Raw genomic sequence first — 5,542 nt, 5'->3', positions numbered from 1 at the left:
AGTAATAGCCTAACATTGTCTGAAAGGTATGATTCTGTGAGTATGACGATGTCCCAGACTCCCCATTACCTTCCCCAGATAGCTCCTGTCTCATCAGCAGGGCGCACACAGCAGAAATGGCAGTACAGTGGGATACAGTTGGAAGGGAATTGCTCTTGGAGTCCTCAACAGTGACTCCGTATCCCATGAAGTCTCATGGCATCAGTTTGTACATGGGAAAGGAAACGTCCTGCTGATTTCCATGTACCAGCCTCTCTCAAATGATGAATCAGTACTCCTCCATGCTGACCAGCACTTGGAGGAAGCACTGAGGGTAGCACGTACGCAAGATGTACTCTGGGTGGGGGATTTCAATGTTCACCACCAACAGTATCTCAGCTTCAGCATTACTGATCGAGCTAGCCGGTTCCTAAAGGATATAACTGGCTGCAGGTGGTGAAGGAACAAACAAGAGGAAAATACATTCTTGACCACAGCCTTACTAATCTGCCAGTTGCAGAAGTATCTGTCCATGACAGTATCGGTAAGAGTGACCACCGCATAGTCATTGTGGAGACAAAGTCACACCTGCACATTGAGAATAACCTCCATCATTTTGGGTGGTACTATCACGGTGCTAAATAGGACAGACTTCGAACAGATCTAGCAGCTCAAATCTGGGTGTCCTTAAGGTGTTGTGGGTCATCAATAGCAGCGGAATTGTACTCCCGCATAACCTCATGGCCTGGCATATCGCCCTGGCAACAATTACCATCAATCCAGAGGATCAACGTTGGTTCAATGGAGTGTGCAGGATGGCAGGAGCAGCACCAGGCATACCTGACAATGAGGTGTCAGCCTGGTGAAGCCACCAAACAGGACTACTTGTGCGCCAAACAGCATAAGCAGGAAGTGATAGACAGAGCTAAGTGATCCCACAAGCAACGGTTCAGATCTAAGCTCTGCAGTCCTTCCACATCTAGTCGAGAAACGTTGGGGACAATTAAACAATTCATTGGAGGAAGAGATTCCACAAATAACCCCTTCCTCCATGATGGAAGAGCCCAGCACTTCAATGTATAAGATAAGGTTGATGCATTCGCAACAACCTTCAGTCAGAAGTGCTGAGTGGATGATCCATTTCAGCCTCCTCCAGTCATCAACCAATTTGATTCAATCCACGTGATATCCAGAAACGGTTGGAGATACTGGATACTCCATAGGGTCCATAATCTGACAACATTCTGGCAATAGTACTGAAAACTTGTGCTCCATAACTTGCCACTCCCCTCGCCAAATTGTTTCAATACAGTTACAACAATGGCTTTCCCCGATTACGTGGAAAATTAACCCAAGTATCTCCTGTATATAAAAAGCAGTACAAATCCAATCCGGCCAAATACCACTTCATCAGTCTACTCTCGATCATCAGTAAAGTGCTGGAAGGTCTCAGTGCTTTTAAGCAGCAACTTGCTCAGCAATACCCTTGTCAATGACGCCCAATTTGGGCTCCACCAGGGCCGCTCAGCTCCTGACCTCAGTACCGTGGTTAAAACATGGACAAAGGAGCTGAATCCAGAGGTAGGGTGAGAGTGACAGCCCTTTAATTCAAGACTGCACTCAACCAAGTGTGGTATCAAAGGGCGTTAGCAACCCTGGAATCAATGGGTATCAGTGGCAAACTCCCTGCTGGTTAGATTCATGCTTGACGCGTAGGAAGGTGGTCATGTTTGATGATGGTCAGTCAACTCAGCTCCAAATCTGTAGGGGTCCCTCGAGCAGTGACCGAAAACTTCTTCAGGACTGCTTCATCAATGATCTTCCCTCCATTTTAAGGTCAGAATGTTGTACATTCGCCAATGATGTTCGCCAATGATTGTACAATGTTCTGCAACATTTGTGGCTCCTCAGATACTGAAGCAGTCCATGTTCAAATGCGACAAGATCTGGAGAGTATCCAATCTAACAAGTGGCAAGTAATATTCAGCCCACACGAATACCAGACCAGGACCATCACCAATAAAATACAATCAAACCTGCCCCTTGGCATTCAATGGCTTTACTATCACTGAATCCCCCAGTATCAGATTCCTGGTGGGTAATCATTGCTCAAAAACTCACTGGTCTCGCCACATGAACACAGTAACTATAAGAGCAGGTCCGAAGCTAGGAAAACTGCGGCGAGTAACTCACATCCTGACTTCCAAAAGTCTGTCCATCGTCTACAATGCATAAGTCAGAAGTATAATAGGAGACTCCCAATTTGCCTGGATGAGTGCAGCCCCAACAACACTCAAGAAGCTTTATACCATCTAGGACAAAGCAGCCAGTTTGGCTGTCTCTTCATCCACAATGCTCCACCATCAACGCTCAGCAGCAGCAGCAGTGTTTTACTACCTACATGCTGCAATGAAAAGATTCACCAAAGATCCTCAGATACCATCTTCCCAACTCACGACCATGTCTATCTAGAAGGACAAGGACTACAGATGTATGGGAATACCATCATCTTTAGGTTCGCCTCCAAGCTATTCACCATCCTGACTTGGAAATATATCACCGCTCCTTCACAGTCACTGGGTCAGAATCCTGGGATTCCCTTCCTAATGGCATTGGAGGTCAACCACAGCAGGTGAACTGCAGCGCTCAACAAGGCAGCTCACCACCACCTTCTCAAGGGCAACTAGGGACAAGCAATAAATGCTGGCCCAGCCAGTGACACCCAGATTCACGAAATAAATAAATAGAAATTAACAGAAGACGGTTGCTGAGGTGTCGTAGGGATCGGTGCTTGGGACCCAGCTGTCCACAATGCCCTTTAAACATTGGGTGCTGGAATCAGATACAATATATCCCAGCCTGCTGACAGCACTAACTGATGTGGGATTGTGAGTGGGTGAGGAGGATGTAATAAAGCACCGAGAAGACTAAGACAAGTGGAGTGAATGGGTAAATACGTGACAGATGGAGAACAATGTAGATCCAGGCGACTGTGTGCCCTTTGTTGGAAACGATAAATTGGCAGCCTACCATTTGAAAGGGATTGGTTGAAACATGTTGATCTACAAAGGGACGTATGCTCCTTTTTGTTCTTTCCTTCTGCATAAACCTCTGAGGCCCCTGCAGCGCAGTGTGTTCTGTAACCAGAAGTCAATACTAGGAATGACATTGCCACGCTGACCAGTGTACACAGACCCACCAAGTGGGGATCTGCAATACTGAAAAGGATCTGCATCTCCTTGTACACCAGTCACTGAAAGCAATATTGCAGAAACAGAAAGCAGTGAGGAAGATAAACGGTGTGTTGACCTTCATTTCAGGGGGATGTGAGTCCAGGAGAAAATGTATCTTACTGCAGCTGTACAGGGCCTAGTGAGATATCATCTTGAACATTGTGCAGTATTGTGGGCAGTTTTGGTCTCCTTACCTGATAAAGGACAAACCTGACATTGACAGAGACTAGTGAAGGATGACCAGACTGATCTCTGGGATGACGGGCTTGTTGTGGGAGCAGAGTTTGGGGAGACTGGGCCTGTATTCCATGGGGTTTAGGAAAATGAGTGGAGATCTCAGTGAAACATACAAAACTCTGACAGGGTGAGACAGATTGGAATTAGGGATGATAATTCCCCTAGGACTTCTAAAACAAGGCCACAGTATTCGGTCCAGGCAGGTCACTCTGCATTGAGATGAGAATAAATGTCTGCTCTCACTGACTGGTGAACATGGGGAATTCGCTCGCACTAGGAAAACTAGACACTGATTATAAATAAGGATTTAGAGACAGTAAAGGGATGGTGGGAGAGCAGGAGTACGGTGTGGAAATGAAGGGCCAACCATCATTATTTTGAATTGGTTAGCAAACTCGATGGACCAAACGGACCACTGCACCGCCTATTTTATAGCTTCCCAAGGTTACTCACATTAACAGATATGTATATCTATGGGGTAAGTGTATTGAGAAGATTTTTTCCATGAACTAGAATGGGGAGGCTAAATGTGTTTTCGATTCCCAATGTTTCTGTGCAGTCTGTGGGAAAGCTCTGTAAATGTTGTCACAAGCTCTCAAATGTTAGGAATGAGGTTTCTGCAGGGTCGACAGGACTCTGTTCCAATTCCCTTTTCCGACATTGATTCTTGAGGCCGGGTGTTCTGTCCAGTTTCATCCTTTCAGACCTCGGAGTAGTTTGATACAAATGAGTGCCCTTGCTTGGCAATTTCAGAGACCATTGAAATGTTTATCACATGTCAGGGTCTTTGGAGTCACTATTAGGCCAGCCCAGGAAATCACGGGAGATTCACTTCCTAAAAGTACATTGGAGAAGGAAATTCTGTTTATAATCCATATTGGCTTCAAGGTCTCTGTTACTGACCCCAGATTTTAGATCTTGATATTTTATTAATTGTCTTTAACTTCCACCCGCTGCCAGAGCATTAGCCTGGTCTGGATTAATAATCCAGTGACATTTCCACAGCACCATCTCCACATGGGGACCTGTCAAAAATCACACTGAGCAGGTTATTTCTGTGCTGCTTGACTGCTCTGTCAAAAAGAACTCCCACCAATTTGACTGTCATGATGGGAATGAGGAGGTGGTAATTGGTCAGATTGTAATTATTCCCGTCTTAAGGAACGGGACATAGCTGAGTAATTTTCCACATTGCCAGGGAGATGTCAGAGTTGGAGCTGGAATAGAAAAGCTTCCCCAGGGACACGGCTTGTTGTGCAGCACAAGTCTGCAGTCCTATTGCAGGAATGGAGTCAGGACCCATTGAATGTGTCGTATCTACTGTGTTCAGCTGTTTCTTCATGTCACGGGCAGCGAATCAAATTGGTTGAAGACTGGCATCTGTGATTTTGTGGGCATCATGATGAGGGTGAGGTGTATCATCGACTCAACACTTCTGGCAGAAGATGGTGCAGATAAAGCATCCTTCTCTTTTACACTGATGTGCAGGTCTGTTCCATTATTTAGGATGGGGATGTTTGTGGAGCCCTCTCCTCCAGTCATTTGTTTAATCGTCTATCACCATTTATGACTGAATGTGGCAGAACTGCAGGGCTTCGATCAGATCTGTTGGTCATGTCTGGTAGCTTTAATGAGTTAGCATCAGTTGTTGTGGTTCTGTTCGCCGAGCAGGAAGTTTTTGTTGCAAACGTTTCGTCCCCTGTCTTGGTGACATCCTCAGCGCTTGGGAGCCTCCTGTGAACCGCTTCTGTGGTGTTTCCTCCGGCATTTATAGTGGCCTGTCCCTGCCGCTTCTGGATGTCAGTTTCAGCTGTCCGCTGTAGTGGCCGGTATATTGGGTCCAGGTCTATGTGTTTGTTGATGGAGTTTGTGGATGAGTGCCATGCTTCTAGGAATTCCCTGGCTGTTCTTTGTTTGGCTTGCCCTATAATGGTAGTGTTGTCCCAGTCGAATTCATGTTGCTTGTCGTCTGCGTGTGTGGCTACTAAGGATAGCTGGTCGTGTCGTTTCATGGCTAGTTGATGTCCATGGATGCGGATCATTAGCTGTCTTCCTGATTGTCCTAAACAGTGTTTTGTGCAGTCCTTGCATGG

Source organism: Chiloscyllium plagiosum, unplaced genomic scaffold, assembly GCF_037043375.1.
Source record: "Chiloscyllium plagiosum isolate Xiang-an unplaced genomic scaffold, Cpla_swu_hap1 HiC_scaffold_45, whole genome shotgun sequence".
In the NCBI taxonomy this organism is placed as follows: domain Eukaryota; kingdom Metazoa; phylum Chordata; class Chondrichthyes; order Orectolobiformes; family Hemiscylliidae; genus Chiloscyllium; species Chiloscyllium plagiosum.
The sequence above is the reverse complement of the archived record's forward strand: the minus strand, read 5'-3'. Positions refer to the sequence as shown.